The sequence below is a fragment of the Camelus dromedarius genome, chromosome 29 (assembly GCF_036321535.1).
Source record: "Camelus dromedarius isolate mCamDro1 chromosome 29, mCamDro1.pat, whole genome shotgun sequence".
Taxonomy (NCBI): Eukaryota; Metazoa; Chordata; class Mammalia; order Artiodactyla; family Camelidae; genus Camelus; species Camelus dromedarius.
In genome coordinates, this window is record NC_087464.1 from 9,430,986 (window position 1) to 9,450,100 (window position 19,115).

At 40.6% G+C, this 19,115-nt stretch overlaps 1 long non-coding RNA gene across 2 annotated transcripts in view; it reads left to right on the top strand.

Moving 5' to 3' along the window:
- The window catches only part of LOC105085444 (uncharacterized), a 150,459-nt gene extending 133,891 nt beyond the window's left edge, over positions 1-16,568 (top strand). For both annotated transcript variants that reach the window (XR_010378249.1, XR_010378252.1), the window contains exons 6-7: positions 5,133-5,261; positions 16,047-16,568. This is a non-coding gene — a long non-coding RNA (uncharacterized LOC105085444). The remainder of the gene's footprint in view (positions 1-5,132; positions 5,262-16,046) is intronic.
- The last annotated feature ends 2,547 nt before the right edge of the window (positions 16,569-19,115 follow it).

Consider the following 19,115-nt stretch of genomic DNA (forward strand, 5'->3'; position numbering starts at 1 on the left):
TTTATCAATGTGGAAACTGAAGCGCAGAGAAATTAAATGACTGGGCAAAAAAAAAGTGAGTAAGAAGCAGAGTTCCCAAATGTCCATTGACAGATGACTGGATAAAGAAGCTGTGGTATGTGTATACAATGGAATACTACTCAGCCATAAAAAAGAATAAAATAATGCCATTTGCAGCAACATGGATGGACTCGGAGATTGCCATTCTAAGGGAAGTAAGCCAGACAGAGAAAGAAAAATGCCACATGATATTGCTTATATGTGGAATCACAAATGAACTTATCTGCAAAACAGAAACAGACTCACAGACAGAGAGAACAAACTAGGGGGGGTAAAAGGGAGTGGGATGGGATAAATTGGGAATTCAAAATTTGCACCTTTTGGGAAGTGATGGAAATGTTAGCTATCTTGATTGTGGTGGGGGTTTCACTGGTGTCTACATCCATCAAAATTCATCAAATTGTACATTTGAAATATGTGTGGTTTACTATACAGGAACTATACCACAAAAAAAAGATGTTAAAAGAAAAAAGACTGAACACAGATCTACTGATCAATGCTGATTGAATGATGGACATCATCTATCAAAGTGGCCCAGAGCCTCACACTCTAGGGTTGGCCAGAGAAGGGAGTAAAACAATATTCCTTGACCCCAGGCAGGTTGGGGGGGGTCACCCAGAAGAAGTGCATGTTGAAGGTCAAGTGGTGAGGGTTGTACAAATGGGAAGGGAAAGGGGATTTTCAGCTGGGTCTCAGCTGAAGCCTTTGACATGAGCAAGAACAGAAAAACAGTGCAAAGCATGAGATGGAGAGGAAACGTGGGAGGGACTTAGAAGTGAGATCTGAGCATAGCTCACTTGGCGCACTGTTTGGAGAGGAAAACGGTGGGAAAAGAAAGTGGGAAGTGAAAAGAGAGGGAAAGTGAGCCTGTGGGTGATTTGGAACTTGTCCTCAGACCCTAGAAATGTTGCCCGGGATTTGTACACAACAGATTGCTGGGTCAAGGGAATATAAATCTGGGGGCAGGACAGGAAACACCTGTGTAAAGGAGAGTGTGGGAGAAATTCAGAGCCGCACCTAGACCAGAAGATTCAGGCAGATTGATGGACATTGTTGTGATGAGAAAAGAAACTAGCAGCAATAAGCTTCAGCCAAAATAAAAGAAAAAGAAAAAAAAAGGAGGGGGGCGGGAATGGGAAAAGGAAGGACAAAAAAAAAAAACAAAACAACAACAAAAAAAAAAACGATGTTCTTTTTAGAGGTCACCAGAGTCACAACAGAAATGTTGCCACATTAACCATGAGACAAATATTTCCTGAGGATGTCAGATAATAACCCCTCCTCTTATTTATTTTTAAGGACAATCTTTAATAGCCTGTGGAACTGTAATTTCATTGGTAGCATTCAGGTGGGCTTTTTTTTTTTTTTTTTGTGCCTATGAATTTATCCTCCCAAATCACAATGCATTTTGAGTTTTGAATGATGGCTAATAATCTTTCCCATTTTTGCTGCTTTCACTGTGCCTGCCTGTGTGCAACTCTCCTAAGGTATGGACTGGAAATCCAGGCTAGTCAGAATTTTCTCTACAGAAGGATCATAGAATTTTGAGTGTTGGCACTAGAGTCTTCCAGGAGCTTGGCTTCCTGATGCTCTCACAGTGATTCTGCCTGCCCTTGGGATTTTTTCTTGCTTACTTCCTTGATTCTTAGCTTTCATTCAGAAACAGCAGAGTTTTCCAGCTAATTGACCTCCGAATAGTTGAAGCATGATTGTGTTATTGCTACTAATATTGGCATTGCATAAAAGCAACAGAATCAGACTGCAGATCATCCATCGCAAAGGCCTTTACAGAAACAGTTAATCCAGAGATTAGGCTGCATATTTGGAGAACTTTTTTTTCAAATTTTTAGCATGCACACATGCTCATCTGATGTTCATAATAGTGGCGAGCACGTTGTTTGTCAAATGATAGGGACTCGCAGTATGAGAAATACATGACAATCTATAGGTGAGGTTAGAGAGGCCAGGAATGCAGCCACAATCAAACACCAAACACGTGCCTCCTCTTTCTGGAACTCCAGAAGCAAGAGTGCTAACTCACTTGTGGAATTTACATCGTTTTTCACAAATGAATTTGATGGAAGCATTTTACTGGGGAGTTCTCTGCCTTTGACTTTATGCATCTTTTTAGAATAACCTACAGACCCAGAATTTAAACAGTGCAAAAATTAAAGTTGGCCTCTTGTGTGAAGTTAGCTTCTTTCATGGGTTACATCCCTGCCACTAGTCCCAATGGTTATACCCAAGATAAACTCTGGGTCAATCCAAGAAAGCGCGTTTCAGTTTCTGCCTCCCTCACTCCCCTATCTCTATTTCCCCCTCCCCACTTACTGGTAACCAGTACTTCGTTCTCCATTCCTGTGAGTCTGCTTCTTTTATGTTATATTCACTAGTCTCTTGTATTTTTTAGATTCCACCTATAAAGCATATCATGCAGCATTTCTCTTTCTCTGTCTGACTCCTCTCACTTAGCATAACGTAAGACAGGCTCAAGGATGTATTGTACAATTTGGGAAATATAGCCAATACTTTGTAATAACTGTAAATGGAAAGTAACTTTTAAACATTGTACAAGAATAAAAAAAATTTAAAAAGGAAGGGCACTTCAGGATCCCAACAGATGTAGGAAAGCAAAATAAACGTTAATAATAAAATGGCTTCAGGGTGAAGAGAAAAAACAGTGTCACTTTGTGCTACATTTAGAGTGGTTTGTTTCATCGCAGGCATTACTTAATCACCTCCCTCCCATTTTATTATGAAAATTCTATTTTGAAGACTAAAAGTTTCTATGGAAAAATTTAAACCACAGAAGCTGGAAGAATTAGTGAATGCCCATATACCTGCACCTAGATGCTACAATGAACATACCCTTCTTCTTGGTTTATCTCCATTTTGCCATCTGTCTATCCCTCTATCCAATCACCCAATCACATTGATTTTTGGATGCATTTCAAAATCAGTTGCTGGTATGGATACTCTTCACTGCTAAACAATTCAGCATGCAGTTCATTAACTAGATTCAGATATTTGTTCACAGGATTCTTTTTTGGAGGCAGATACAGTGTCACGTACAAAATGTAAGTGTATCTTTAGATTTATTTTGGGAAATATATGCAACTATGTAACCCCAAAAATTAAGTTCTGAAAGAGTTCCAAAGTCTCAGGGGGTTTAATTCCCATCCTAGCTAATTCCTCTTTGAGTCTCCCATACACAACCATTGTTCTGATGCTTTCTTCACCATAGACTAGTTTTGGCTACTTCAGAATTTCACATACACATCATCATTCCATAAGAACGCTTTGGGTAAGGCTTTTGTGCTTAGCATCATGCTTTGGAGATTCATCCGTGTTGTTGAGTGTCTATTCCTTTTTGTTGCTGGGTAGTATTCCATTGAACGAATTTACCACCAGGCACCATTTTAAGAGGGATGGATTATGTGGTACCAGAGAAACTCCAGAGAAGAGTTTCCAGGATGATGAGAGATGGAGGAGGGAGGAGGATTATGAGACAGTTACCATAAAAAAGAGCACATTTAAGAAAGGACATGAGAACTACCTTCAAATATTTAAAGTAGAGGTCAGCAAACATTTTCTGTAATTGGCCAGATAGTTAATGTTTCAGGCTTGGCTGGGCCAGATGTTCTTCATCGCAAGTGCTCAATGCTGACCTTGCAGTTGGGGGAAGGCAGTCACAGACAATGCATTAGTGAAGAAGTGTGGTTGTATGCCAATAAAATTTTATTTATGGACACAGGGGCTTGAATTTCATATGATTTTCATGTGTCATGAAATATTCTTCTTCTTCTGTTGTTTTTTTTTTTTTTAACTATCTCAAAGTTTGAAATCCATTCTTATCTCACGACCCATACAAAAACAGGCTGCAGTCTGCCAACCCCTGCTATAAAGGACTGTCACATGGAAGAAAGAAAAATAATTATTCTGTGTAGGGCTAGTGGGCCAAATGCAGAAAGGAGGCACATTTGGCTTAGAAAACCACAGCTCTTTCTGTTAGGTAGTGTTGAAACGAACTCTGTGTTCTCACCCTGTCTCTCTCCTGCCCCAGCTGGTAACAGGGAGTTAAAGGGACAGGCTGCAGAGGTAGTCTGTTTATTTCCATTCCCCAGCTCCTAGCTAGCAGTGTGACTTCCTGCAAGTTGTTTAACCCTTTCATGCTTCTGTTGACTCCTGGATAAAATTAGACACATTATGAGGATTCAGTAAGTTAGCGCTAGAATCGTGCTCATTTACAATCAGTGCTCAATATCTTGCCCCGTGTCTGGTAACCTAGTGACTGTGAGATAAGCACTTTCATTATGACCATTACAGTCATCAGCCTTATGATTGTTGTTACTGTTATTATCACGGAGAGGCTAGAAGCGTGAGAGCTTCATTGAAAAAATTCCCACTTTTCATGATAGGCTGAACTAACAGATGCTTTCTTGTTCTACCAATCAGTGCTCTCTTCAATATAGTGCCTAAGGCTTCCACCACAAGACTCAACTGTGGGTGAAATCTGAGAAGAAACAGCACAATATTTTAACCATGTCTGCTAGCTCGCCTACACAATAAGGTGAACGAGGGTTTCCTTTCTGCTTGGTCACTCTTGCTCTTGGGTCTTGCATTTACCTCTTCAGTACTTAATTAACTGTAAGGCATTGTGTAGGTGCTTTAATTCACCACCCCCCCGATATGAGAAAGTGAGAAGAAGAAAGACTTTTGCTTTGTCATGGGAAATAGGTCCCGCCAAAATCGTTAAGCAAGGACGCGATTCTTCCTGCGAGCGGTATCCACCTGTCAGATGACGCTGGATAGCCGGGGAGTTGGGAGTGTATTATAGGATTGGGTCTGAGTACCATGTGATGTCATATGACTGTGCCCCAAGCCCATCATGACTGTGGCTGCCTGTTGAGAGGAGAGGCGTGAAAGCAGACCTCACTGTGCACCTCGTCATCTGCAGGCATAACTCTGGTTCCATACGATTGTCTTGGTTTACTTGGTCTCTGACATTTGTGTTTCCAAGCCTGCTTATCTTTACTGGGGTCTGATGACTTCGCTTTGCTGTTCTCTTCTAGCTGCCGGGAAATGATGTCTCGGGCTGGTAAACATAGTATGAAGTCACAAGAGAGCACTAGAAGGGACCTCTGGCCCCTTTTATGGCAACATCTTTATTTTCCAGATGAGGAAACCAAGACTCAGATAAGGTAAAACCTCACAACATCCCCACGGCTTTTGGGCCAGTACTCTTTTTACTTTACCACATTCATCTTTGTCTGGAAGCAGGATCTAACATAGGAATGCCTTGTGGGCGTGGAGGGGTCAGGAGGGCCAGATGGACATGAGTTCCACATTCATGCCTGAAATGGAGGGCTTTGATGATATTTCCACACAAAGATACACTATAACTGGAATAATATTCTCTAGTATATTAAGCGTTTGCAGATGACATTAATATTAAATATTAAAACCAAATCCACTTTTTCTTTTTTTTTTTTTTTGATTCCACATATAAGTGATATCATATGGTATTTTTCTTTCTCTTTCTGGCTTATTTCACTTAGAGTGACATTCTCCGGGTTCATCCATGTTGCTGCAAATGGCATTATTTTATTCTTTTTTATGGCTGAGTAGTATTCCATTGTATAAATATATCACAGCTTCTTTATCCAGTCATCTGTCGATGGACATTTATGTTGTTTCCATGTCTTGGCTATTGTAAATAGTGCTGCTGTGAACATCAGGTTGCATGTATTTTTTTAAAATTAAAGTTCCCTCTGGATATATGCCCAGAAGTGGGATTGCTGGATCATATGGTAAGTCTATTTTTGGTTTTTTGAGGCATCTCCATACTGTTTTCCATAATGGCTGAATCTGCTTTTTAAACCTTGTTTGGGGGTGTCTTTAACTATTTTATATTCTAGAATCTCAAAATGTGACATTGGTCTCAGCCTTTCTGTTACTCCACAAACCCTTACTGATGAGAAAGTGATACCACAGTGTTTAAGTTGATATGGGCCTGGGAAGATATTATAGAAAGAGGAGCTGGGAGATGCACAGAGCAGTATCTACAGACCTGGTTGACATTAGATGATGAGTTAAAAAAAGTCAACATGGCAGAGAAGGAAGAATAGTAGAAAGGAAGAAATGGTAACTAGTGGGAAAGAAGGGAGGTGGTGGACCACAGAGATTCCCAGAGAGTAAGTTGGAGGGGGCAGTGCGTAGCTCTCTGGTGGAGTGAAGCTCCTAGCCTTATTACAACAGAAATTGGGGGGCTCTCCATTGCCTCCCCTACATCCCTTAATAAACACTTTCAATCATCTCGTGCATTTTTTTTTTTGAAGCATGAAAGGATTTGAATTGACTTTTCCTATTTTCCACTTTGACCCAAAGATGCTTTATAGCACAGGAAGTTCCAAGGTTGCACATAAACAATGTCATGCGAGTTGTTAATTTTAGGAGTAAAGATTATTGCTTCCTGACTAACTTTCTGAGCTTTTAGAATTTAGGAACTATTGTTTGGAATGCAAATGGGTTCCGCTTCTTATAGTATAATGTAAAAGGCTACACTGACAGGAACTAAATGAACTAAATTGATGATTGACCCAAATTCCTTTAAAAAAAATTATATCTATAAAATTGGAAAACTACCTTAACTCTCCCCCTTGCAGAAGATATTTATGCAAATACCTTACTCATTTGTTTAAAATATACATACGCTAATGACTTATTCATTAAAAAAAATCCTGTTTGAGGAGAATAAGGAATTCTGCCGCAAAAACAAGTTGAAGGTATAAAATTTGTTTATCACAGTGGAGGTTCTAAGATCACACATGTCCATTAGAGGTATTCAGGACAGGGTCACTGAGGGTCTGCAAGAGACAGCCAATTAGACGTCTGTTTTTCCTTTCAAAGTCCTGTCTGTTTCTTTCACCCTCTTCAGAATGCCCTTAAGTAGACATATGTATCAGGAGGTCAAAGTACAAGGGGAAAAAAAAGTGCAAAAAAAAAAAAAAGAAAGGCTTAGAACAATGAGCGTGTTCTTTTATTATCCAATAGTCACATGCATTTTAAATACCCATCACTATCAAGCGAAAAATGGAGCCAAATGTCTGATAAGAGGTGCGGCGAAGTAGAATAACATCGCGTTTTGCCAGAACTTCAGAGTTAGGCAGCAAAAGTGAATGCATGAAATAACTGAATTCCCCCCGTGGACGAAAGACAGCTTCCCGGTTGGAGCAGAAGTGTTTGTTTAGAGAGGGGAGGGTCAAGACTTTCTGGTATTTACAGCGGAACAAACAACAACAAGGAATGCATAGTTAAATCGGCGCAGCCTGTCCTTAGCAACCTGAACTCAGAGGCCACATTTTTTCCTCGCTAAGAAGCAAGTGGGAACTTGAAAAGTATGTAGCATGTCGTGAAAAGGGAGCAGTGAACTTTGCCCAGGTCTGCAGCCAGCACTGAAATCTGAACCTTTAGAAGGTTCAGGACTGGTGGATTTCCCCCACCCTCCTTCCTTTTAAATCCCGGTACATCTAGTGTCTTTACGAAGTGCCTTGGTCTGGGAGTGGAGTCCCACTCCTAAGAGAAAACCTGCTCTCTAAGTATTTCTGGTCATGAAAAAAGGAGGTACTAAAAACAAAAACAAAACATTAAATCCAACTTTATGATTATTATATTTAGCCTAGTTTTCTATAGGGGGAGGATACGAAGAAAGTTTGGCGTTTTTTTTTTTTTTTGCATTCGATTTAAAGCTAGCTTTCAACATTTTTGAGATTCCCCATGTAGAGATTATCACCAGTTGGGAAAGATTTCCCATAAATTGTTGGGGAAGGAAAAAAAAAATCATGAAAAGTTCCTGCGTTCAGGCAGCTAGCAGTATGAATCTTTTTCACAACAGTAAGTTACTTGGTAACTTGAGCTGGGTTCGTTCCTGAAATTCTTTCACATAATTGCAGATTAATTTGATTCCCTAGATTGTTGAGAGTTGTTGACAGTGGGGGGCTGGGGTGGGTGGAAATAGATTATTCAAATCACAAAGAAGGAGGTGTCCCCTAAGTGACTGTTCCATTACTGCTCAGAAATGTTTGCCTTCCTAAGTGTTCATCAGACTCCGCGCAGCAGGATCGTTCTGGGAATGGGGGGGCGGGGGCCCTTCCAACTTTCAGAAAGCAGGTGAACCTCAGAGAAACCGAAATATTTTGTCAAGAAAGCCCTATGTATGAACAGCTCCTCCAGAATCCATTAACGCCGAAACAAGCCAATTCAAGGGCCCTGGCTTTCTCAAGTGTCCAATGTAAACAATATGAAAGTCAATAGTGAGGGACATTCCAAGATAGTATTAACACGATTGATTTATTGATGGTTGCACAATGGGAGGTTATCTTTTGTTAATTGACTCAGTAAATAAACTGGAAGGTGGCAGGGGATGGGGAAAACCTAGCTGGTGGAGGGAAAGGTGAGGCACCTGGATTATAGTTTGTTCAGCTCCCAGCCTGTCTTGGTAAATTTCAAATACTACTTCCGCTGCCAACCTCAGACACCCCTGAGCAAAATTAATTCTGCCTGGAGCTCAGCATCCAGCCCCCAGGAGAGGAAGACTCAAAGGCAGTGAATTCCTGTCAAACATGGTGTGTGTATATATATATATACTTTTGCTTTAGGAAGTTTCAAAACCTAGTATTATTAGGTGTTAAATTAAAAGCTAGAGAGAGAAAAAAATCTCTTGACTTGACTTCTTTACAAATCTAGAAACAGTGGGGAAGATTCATGAACGATGTGTGCAATGCTTGTAACTTCTGAGCAGTGAGTGATTGAACTAAAGATAGGAAAAAATACATCTCTTTCTGTTCCCTGTCTTTGCGAAGCACTTCTGCCCAAAGGGTGCTCTAACTTGGTAGCTCTTCTTGGGAGAAAAAAAGGAGAAGGGGAAAAAAAACCCAGATCAATGAATCTTGTACAAATTCTGGGCAATTCCCAGTGTTGTATCTATCAACCGACGTGGGATCTCTTGGATGGATCAGTAACATTCTGGACTTTGTCTAGATGGATTCTTCTTGAGACTTTTAAACTTGCATCAAGGATAGTTTAAGAATTAACATTCTCACTTTTCATTTTTTTCCATCTTCTAGAACGTTTAAGAACTATCCATTTCTTTTACGCTAGCTTTGCCTTGGTCTCTTAAGGCTTTTTATTGTGTTTGTGTGTGGCATTCACTAACTCCTGGCTTTTCTCTTTTTCCTCTGCCAGCTCCTCTCAGTCTATTTCAGCTGCTGGCTGTGCTCTGCAGGGGAGTCCAGAGTTTGGGTCAAGTATTCATCAACACCTATACTAACTCGGTTCCTTTTCCATCTGTAAACCTGCCCCAGCTGCCCCTTCAACTATCTCCTTTCTTAACCTCCTACTCTGTTCCTCCCGGCCCCCATCCCACCCCTTCGCTCATTATCTTTGGCCCCACAACTTGAAGTCTACCTTACTTTTCCACTTTCCTCATTTGTCCGCAGTAAGTTGTCAAGTCCCGTAGATCCTGCTTCTTTTAATTATTTGTTTCTTTGGGGGGGTGGTGGTTAGATTTATTTATTTATTTATTTATTTATTTATTTATTTATTTATTTATTTATTTATTTATTTAATGGAGGGACTGGGGATTGAACCCAGGACCTCGTGCATGCTAAGCATGTGCTCTCCCACGTGAGCTATACCCGCCCCCTAATTTGTTTCTTTCATGTAAATTTTATATACGATGAATTTTGCCTCCCAAACAGCAATGGTTTGGCACGTGGGTAAGTGTTCAGTTAACATCTGTTGAATGAAGGTGTGAGTGAGTCCCCACCTTTGCCGATGACCCCTTTCCTCTTCACGAAGATGGTCTCTGATCAAACTACTCCAGGACTCCGAAACCATCAGTTACTAGGTAACTCTCAAATTAAGTGTAAACTCTTCCTTTCAAGATACTGACCCTTTTTTTTTTTCTGTTTTCTTTTCCACCAAACTCTTAAATATTCTATACTCAGTCCAAACTATTGCTCGATTTCCCTGAAACTCCTCATATCTGTCTCCCTCCATATCTTAGCTTATCTTCATTTCTTCAACCAGAATGTTAACCATCTTTCCAAGATCAATTTTTTTGCCAGGTTCTTAAAGCCCAACTCAAACACTAACCCCTCGGTGGAGCTATTTTTGGTTCTGCGTGCCTCTCACTCAGCTATGTGCCTGCTCCCTTTGGGAACACTTATTGTATTTAGCCTGTATTATGGATAATTCTATACTTGATTTACTCTCTCCTAGTAGGACGTAAACACTTGGGAGACAGCGGTTTAATCTTACTCTTTTTTTCTGAACCTGAATTCCCAATGCCTTATAAACAGTAAGTGCAGAGTATACTTTCATTGAATTACATTGGCAAGATTTTTTCTTTCTCTTTTGACTGCTGCTGTCTTTTGAATGCTGTTCAGCATTGTGTGTGTGTGTGTGTGTGTGGTTTCACTAATTGTTTGCCCAGTTAACATTCTTAGTCTTGAAATACACATTTGTGAACCATTATTTTAAAGCTATCTTCAAGATGAACTGAGATACGGGAGAAGAACTCCTCCGGTTTGGACCCGTGCAGCTCACTTTGGGTTTACCCAATGCTTTGCTCTTTCCCTGCCTCTTTTAATGTCTGGGAATGCGTTACATTGAAGTTCCACTGTGCCCAGGGCTGCCTGCAATTTGAGATGCAAACTCCAACTCTGTGGGCCACTTTTTAGAAGCCTGTGGTCATTCGGGAAACAAAGGCACTCCTGTTTCCTCTTCTCACTAACAATTAAGACATCAGATTAATAGAATCTTTAAATTCTTGAATGATGCTTGCAGAATAGTTTGTGTTTGCGTTAACACAAAGGAATACTTTCCAAGGCATAAAGGTCACCCAAGAAATGAAGGAGTCATGGCTTATGAATCGTGTATGCTAGTCGATTTTTGGAGAAAGGCATGTGTCCTTCGTACTGTGTTCTAGCTCTGGAGCCTTTTGGCCAAAAAGCACTCCGTGATTTACTCCAGAGAGGGATTTCCTAGGCAAGGAGTCCTCTGTGCCGTAGGAGCCTGCCTTCAGGAGGAGGACAGGGAATGGGGGGGGGGGGGAGTGGGACCGGGAAGTTTCTCTGTTCCCATCTAGGGTTCACTTAATGAGTGTAATGTTGTTGCTAATGGGATTTAGCCACAATACCTATCCCTAACCTTGCCACCAGAACGGTAGTCTACATGCCCCCGTTTTTTCAATACTGTCTGCTTGGTAACTAAGCAGAAGTCTGTTCTCCCAATTTCCTAAGTGGTAATCCTAGAATTATCTTGGCTCAGAAATAAATGAAGAACTCGTGTACAGGACTCAAATTTCCCTACAGGGGTTGTAAGTGAAACAAGGATTAAGTACCAGCACACAAACCTCTCAAGCAATGGACAACGCGTCAATTGCTAAACATTCGCTCGTTGAAGGCCCTCAGTGTTTCTCTTTTATAAAGCTTGAGATCAAGTTTGGGTAGGGAGTAAAAAAGCAAGGCAATTTAGCTCCTTTAAAGGCTTACTAGTTGGGAAGGACAGAGCTATATTTAGCTCCGGGAGGTCGCCGGGAAGCTAAAACCACCAGCAATTAAATGGTGAGTGTGTGTAAGAGTGTCTCTGTGTGTGTGTGTGTGTGTGTGTGTGTGTGTGTGTGTGTGTGTATGTGTGTGTAGGGGCATGTGCAGGAGGAAGGTTGGTTCAGGAAGATGATAATATGGACCATAGAAGAGAATTTGTTCAAGAAAAAAAAAATTCCTAACAGTGCAGAGTAGCACGTGGATGAAACAGCCTCCTGGTTGACCACTTGTTGGATGTTTATCTTTTGCGGTGCCGTCAGGGCTGAATGACTCTGAATTAGTGCGTTTCTTACACCCCAGCTTCACTCTCCCCATATAGTAATAATATTCATAAACCGTCTGCCATTTATTGAGGACCTATTATGTGCCAAACACAATGCTTTACTTCTAGAAATGTCATTCAGTGTTGACGACTGTGCTCTGAGAAGCAGATAATAGGGGGGTTTTGCCCCAGATCACAGAGCTGCTAAGTGAGAGAGAGTTGAATCTATTTCTCTTTCTGACTCTGCTTTTAGGGGCTTCCATATCCTGCCACCTCTACTGTTCCCTGCTGCACTGGCATTTCATGGTTTTAAATTCATACATGAGAGCAATTTGACCATCTCAGAGAAGGGCGTGAGGTGCATATACTTACACACACACACTCTCTCCATATTATATAATGTATATAAATGTGATTTCATCTAAATCTGTATTTTAAGTGGAGCAGTATCATTTAGAAGGAGTAATGAGGGACTCATTTATATTTTAATTTATATTCAGATCTCCTGGAACTGTAAATCGTACTTTTTTTGTTTTAAATCTCTTTTCCTTCTTTTATTTATAGCGATCCCTGGAGATGTGTGATCCCCTTGTTCGTAGATATGGGATCACGGAGGTGGGACAGAGATTAGCTCGATCAAAACATGCCAGGAGAGGAAATAGCTGGGTAGAGTCGAGTGATGTCTAACCAGCTCTCTGTGGTCCTTTCTTCCATTTTGCACAGCAGCCCTCAGGCTGGGCATCTTTGGATTTTAACTGTGGGTCCATCAGGTCAGCGACAGCGAATTGTTTCAAGTGGGAAGCTGATTTACGGGAGGGTTAATACAAACAGAGGATTCTTCCCAGGGCATTTTAGCACAAGGCTGTTTTTTCTTTTCACACCTACCTCTTCTCTTACTGAGATAGGTTAGGATCCAGGATTGTATCTTTTGGAAGATTAGTTAATATTTTTTTTTTCATAAGCAAGTAGCATATGAATAAGAAGTATATTTCCTTGAATGATGTGGCTGTTTGTTTCAATGCCTGATATGCAATAATTTTTAGGAAAATCAAATTTAGCAATAAACCTTTAGCTATGGAGAGCATACCCAGGTTTTTCTCAAAGGGATGCTTTTCATCTTACAGAGCCTCTTCGGGCCTCCTTGGGTGAGATCACCTCTCAGAACCTGTTACTCTCTAGAATTCTATGAGTCTGTAATAACCAAACTTGCTTTCACTTCTGGACTCATTCCTTGAAGGACAGGGGTGCAGTGGCCAGGGAGGCAGCAATTAGTTGTTAAGCTCAGATGTAATCATTGATATAAAACAGAATCTTTCCCCCTTCCTCCCAGATCAAAGAGGAAGAATCCTTAGATGTGTTCAAGTTTGAAACAGATGAAGACGAGAAAGAACACTGAGCATCAGGAATAGTGGTGGATATAAGAACATCAGGGCTTATTATGAGGACCCAGGAAGCAACTCTCCGGGGTGGGTCCCGCTGCCAGTTCCCCAGGATGATTTAATTACAGGCAATTCCTGATTACCTGTGAAGGAGGGACGTGGAGGGGAAACTCCAACAGTAGATGTGGCAGAATCACATTGATTAGCTTGGGGATGTTTCTTATGATTCTCCCCCCACCGCCAGAAGTGTGCCTTCCTAATTATGTTGGGCTTAGCCCAATATTAAAAATGAGTTGGCCTCCCCAGAGTGGCTCCGAAGTTAAACTGCAGAGGGAGTTGGTTGTTGAGCACGCCCCTCTGAAGATGGGAGGTGAAACATTTTCAGGCACGAGTGTGGCAAAGAAATCCCAAAGTTCTTTTAATCTTAAAAAGAAGCATAAGCTTCTCAGCACCTCACCAGCCTTCACGTATCACATTTATAACAATTACATAAAGGTGACTATTTTTACTCAGGCATGAGAATGTTACATCTTCACCCTCACCCTTCTTAGAAGGGTGATGCAAATAACGAGCCAAATCTCTCAGACTCAACACAGCGCCCTGCACATAATATGATGAGAAATATTTGTTGAATAAATAAATGCTGCAGCTTGGGAAGGGCCCCATTCTGTAGGATGGAAGCAATAAATTAGGCTGGATTTGAAATGCTAGACCTAGGAGTGGCTTGGGAATCTTGAATCCTTAGGCTACAGGCACGGTTGTTGCTATTGGGGTTCTTGAGGGGGTCCTTCCCTCCTTTCTCTCTTCCCTTTCTTTTCTCTAAATTTAAATTAACTCAAATTCTAATCTTACTTAGGTATAGACAAATTCGAATGTTGGCACAGTCCTTGAGTTTGTGGCCCTGAAACAACAGCAAATCCAAACTGTATTTATAGACTGAATTCAAACAAAATGACAAACACCACAGTCAGATTAACGGCATTGACTTAACGTGATGGATGATGGTTTGCTAAAATGGAATTGCCACTTAACGGCATGAATACTGTGCCAACTGGGTGGATGAAGGTGTCTCGATTCGGGCACGCCTACGTTCCCACGCAGGGTATCAGACAATTCTTCTAGAACTTTTCTCTGCTTAAACTACTGCAAAGCTTTGGTCCACACAGAGTACCAGAACATCATCTGACTTTCACTTGACAAAAATCCGTAACTTACTTACTGGGACAGATCCAGGTTGGGCGGGGCCTGAACAGCATACAATTTTGAGGGTTGTCTTTAACAAAAAGGATGAAAACAGAATTCTTAGCGCCCCTCCCAGCTTCTTGGAAAGGAATCTGTGCACATGAGGACTTCTGAATCTCAAATTCTGTTACTTTCTTGCTAAATGCATTTGTGTTTATGAATTAAGTCCTCCTCTATTGTTTATTTCCTTGTTGTCAATAAAGCATTACAATTTGGCAACAATCAAGAGTGACTTTTTTTTTTTTAGTTTTTTTTAACTGACATATAAGTCGATTTACAATGCTGTGTTAGTGTCTGGTGTACAGCAAAATGATTCAGTTATACATATATATACGTATAGTCTCACTTTCATATTCTTTTTCAATATAGGTTATTAAGGATATTGAATATAGTTCCCTGTGTTACACAGTATAAACTTGTTGTTTATCGATTTTATATACATTAGTTAGTATCTGTAAATCTCGAACTCCCAATTTATCCCTTCCCACTCTCTTTCTCCCCGGTAACCATAAGTTTGTTTTCTATGTCTGTGACTCTGTTTCTGTTTTGTAAATAAGTTCATTTGTGTCATTTTTATTTTTTTAGATTCCACATATAAGTGATATCTTGTGGTTTTTTTTTTTATTTTAAGATCAACCTTAAATGGCACATTAGTGCTTTTAATATTATTCTCAAAATAAAAACAGAGAATTAAACATGATCCCTGATAACACAAAGAAAGTTGAGAAGTACATTTCTATTAAATTCTTTTCCCCTGATAAATTTCCTCAGAGAGGAGATCCCGGGATGAGGTTTTAGGGTTCTTGTTATGCTTTGCTATGTTGAATTTACAGTGGTCAAAACTTGGGAATAGAGGGTTTAGCTGTCTCCTGGAAAATTTTTTCCAGTCTGCCTGATTTGTCAGGGGTTGAGCTCTAGGCACAGCTACTGTGAGTTGAGAACCCCTGGGATCCCCATTTTCCCTGGCTCATGGCCTGATGGCCAGGTCGGGAGGACCTGCAGGCAGGTCGGGCCAAAGAGAACCCTAGGCCAGTATTGCTCTGGGGCCAGAGGGACAAACAGAATCCAGACGTCAGGGCCTGTCTCGGGGATGGTGTCTCAGGATCCTACGGGTATGACCAGGTGTGCTGTGAGTCACAGCTCTCCAGGCAAGCAAACACTGGGCACAGAGGACACAGAGGGGTCAGAAAGGCAAAGGAAACCAGGGCCATGAAGAACTTGGAGCCAAGACATTGGCTGACTTGGTGAGGCAGGTTTTAATATCACCATCAAGCAAGTCCCACACTTTGGGCCCAAGGTCTTCCCACCTCCCTTCCCTGGTTTTCTCATGTCTGCAGGACTCTTCTTGGGCTCATAAATGTTATGTCAGAAACCACATATAAGGACAGGAAATAGATGTGTCTCTTTCTTACTGGGGAGATTCTGGAATTATTTTTACTAGAGCTGACTGGAGAATGAAGTCTATGATAGTCAAGATCTGCCCTTCTCCCCCAGGCTCTCTTCCTTCTAAAAGAGGAGAATCTTCCAAGAAACCCACGGAGAAGTCAGACTCTGGGCGCCAGTACCGGGACGCACATTCTGATTTGAGCTTGGTTCCAAGAAAATGTTGGAAAATGTCGAAGCTTCTCATCAATGATCCTAACTTTCTTCCTCCCTGTCTTAGGAGGTCACTGTGAGGTTCAAGTGTGCATATATATATGTTACATATATTACATAATATAATGTAATATAGAATATATAGAAAGTATTCTGTTACTGGTGATTTTATATATATATATGTATATGAAAATGTTTATATATATGAAAGTGTTTTGTCATTGGTGAAGACCACACTGCACCAGGTTATTATAATTCCATTTCTTTCCACTGGAGATGCTGCTTTTTATCTCACCTGATCATAATTTTCAGATGAGATTATCTCACTGGATAATGTATTTTTATTGCAATATAATTGACATAGACCATTATACTAATTTCAGGTGTACAACATAATGATGAGATATTTGTATACGCTTCGTAATGATCACAATAAACCTACTTAACATCCATCACTGCACATAGTTAACAATTTTTTTTCCTTGCAACTATAAATCCTTTTTTTGGGCGGTTTCCTTTTTTTTGTTTGTTTTTGTTTTTGTTTCTCTTCTATTTCTGGTGAAAAATGATTCCATTGGAAATTTTATATCAGAAGAAATATTTTTAGAGCAGGGAGAGTTCCTCTGACTTAAAAGAGAACTTTAAAAAAAAAACACTCACAGCTCTTTGAGCTACTAAATAAACCTCTTTATTTAATCAATTAGGCCTTTCATACAATACACTCAAGTGATGCTGTGTATTCCCCATCACGTGAGGTCCTATCAGTTATAATCCAGAAAAAGAATTAGCTACTCTTTCGTTGTAAGAGGACACCTACAGGCTCATTCATTTTTCTTGGAATCTTTTTGGGGAGGGTAGTCTGAAAGCTTCTGACCCTTCTCTGAAATAGTTAACGGGGTTCATCTGATGACCTTAGCTTTGGTGGCCATTTCTGTGAAGTCAAGGGCACTCTGGAGACTGAAGACGGATTAAAGCCAACACGAACAATCCCAGCCTTACAGTTCCGTTGACTTGATTTGGCAGAGGGACATGTCAAATGGGCACTTTTTCACCACTAAATCCCACCCAGTCCAGGCTTGTGGTGGGAGTCAGGCTACTTTTGAGTGACCAGAAGAGGCGAAGCAGGCAAGGTGGGAACTTTAAGATGCTGTGCAGGTGTGGGTAGGCCTCCAGGAACAGCTGCTCAAGACCCGCTTGCTATTCAGAGCTGCCCAGGGATTAAATCATTAAGGACAAAGTTTTCTGTTCTGTTTTTTTTTTTTTTTTCCCCAGGACGTTTCAAAAATAAACTTAGTTCCTATTTACCTTTCTTCTGCCCACTCCCCTAATTTTCCAGATATGTCTTTCTCCTAAAACCTTTTTAATCCCTCCCGTGATGATCAACTCTTCAGTGAAAGGAGTCAGGTTTGCCCAGGAACTCCACTGAATAAAGATGAGTGTATATTTTAAAAAGGAAACAGCTGGATGGCAAAACCCAGGGAGGGAGTCAGCTCTTGTTTCATTAGCGAAGGGAAGTTGGAGGACTCAGAGAGAACTGGCCGGCAGCCACGGCGGGGAGAAGAAAAGGAAACACACGATCATAAAGAACTAATCATGAAAAATGGAAAGTGAGGACCGGCCAAGAACAACAAGCAATAAATAGATTTGGAAGTGGGGGAAAAAAGACGCAGCCGAGCGCACACCATCTCAGGAAAGGGGCAGCGAAAGCATGTGTGTTTCATTTGAAAAAAAAAATTCATAATTCTGAAAATCATTAAAGTGTCCTATGGAAAATGTTTGAAGATAACTTGTCAGACCCAGGTATTATTTCTTTTGGGCCGTTTCAGAATTTCTTTCAGTGCTTGGGAAAACAAAATAGAACTAGGGGGAGAAACTTAATGCAGAATGTACCAGAGTGGTTGGTTTCGTTCTTTCTGTTTTGTTTTGTTTCATTTTTAATTTCTGCCTGGTGGTAGGGAAAGGAAGCAATTAGTTTGGCTTTGGAAGGTCAAAGACTGCATCCAAACTGATAAAGCAAGGGTTTCTGAGAGTAACTCATACACATTGTAGCCTTAATTAGAACTACCATATATATCCTTATCTGTACAGTAATCACCCAATGCCTATTTGTATGTAATAGGGGAGTGATGGTTTAGAACTCACAGGTGTATCTCTAAACATTTTCAGATGCAATTAGCATGGGTTTAAGGAGGACCTAAGAGGAAAACCAGATCCTACTCTGTCCTTCATCTTGAAATCTCTTCAACATGATAAAATATACAAACATGGCCAATGGTCCAGGCAATGCTAGAGAGAAGAATTTTTAAAAAACTTTTTGAAGTGTTACACCACTTACAAGACAACATCTTACCAATGAAATGATGCTGGCCTTTCATTTTGGGGGTGATTCTTGGCTTTTTCTTCCTTTTTAAATTAGTTTTTAATAGCAGCATTTGTTTAAGGAGAGAAAAAATGCATGTTGGTGAATTCTGGAATGTACATTAATCTTGTTAATGACACCACACTGCATGGTTGGCAAAACAGGACTTTTGAATCAACCTGTTTTTTGTGGTAGCAATACTTGAGAAATAAGACCAGGGAACCAGAGATACATGAAAAGTGCATGAAGACAGGATACAGGATTTCCTATGATTTTATGTTGTTCTTAATTAGGAAGCATATTGGCAGCAAATGCTAACATGTGTTAGGATGTTTAGTTGGAGCCAAATAAATGTTTTCTATTACAGCTCCGAATCCCATTCCTGGTCGGAACCCATGCAGTTCTCCTCACGGCTTACAAAATCCCTTTACAAGTCATCTCGGGGGCCAATTTTCTCTTGGCTCACAGGGAGCAACACTCCTTTTCACCACATGTTTTCCTGAAGGGTCATCTTGGACTCAGGATGGAAGGTCAAAGATTAGAGGGCAGTGACCTCTGTTCTTGGAACTGCTCTGCTTGGGTAACGAGTGGTCCTTAATAACCACACT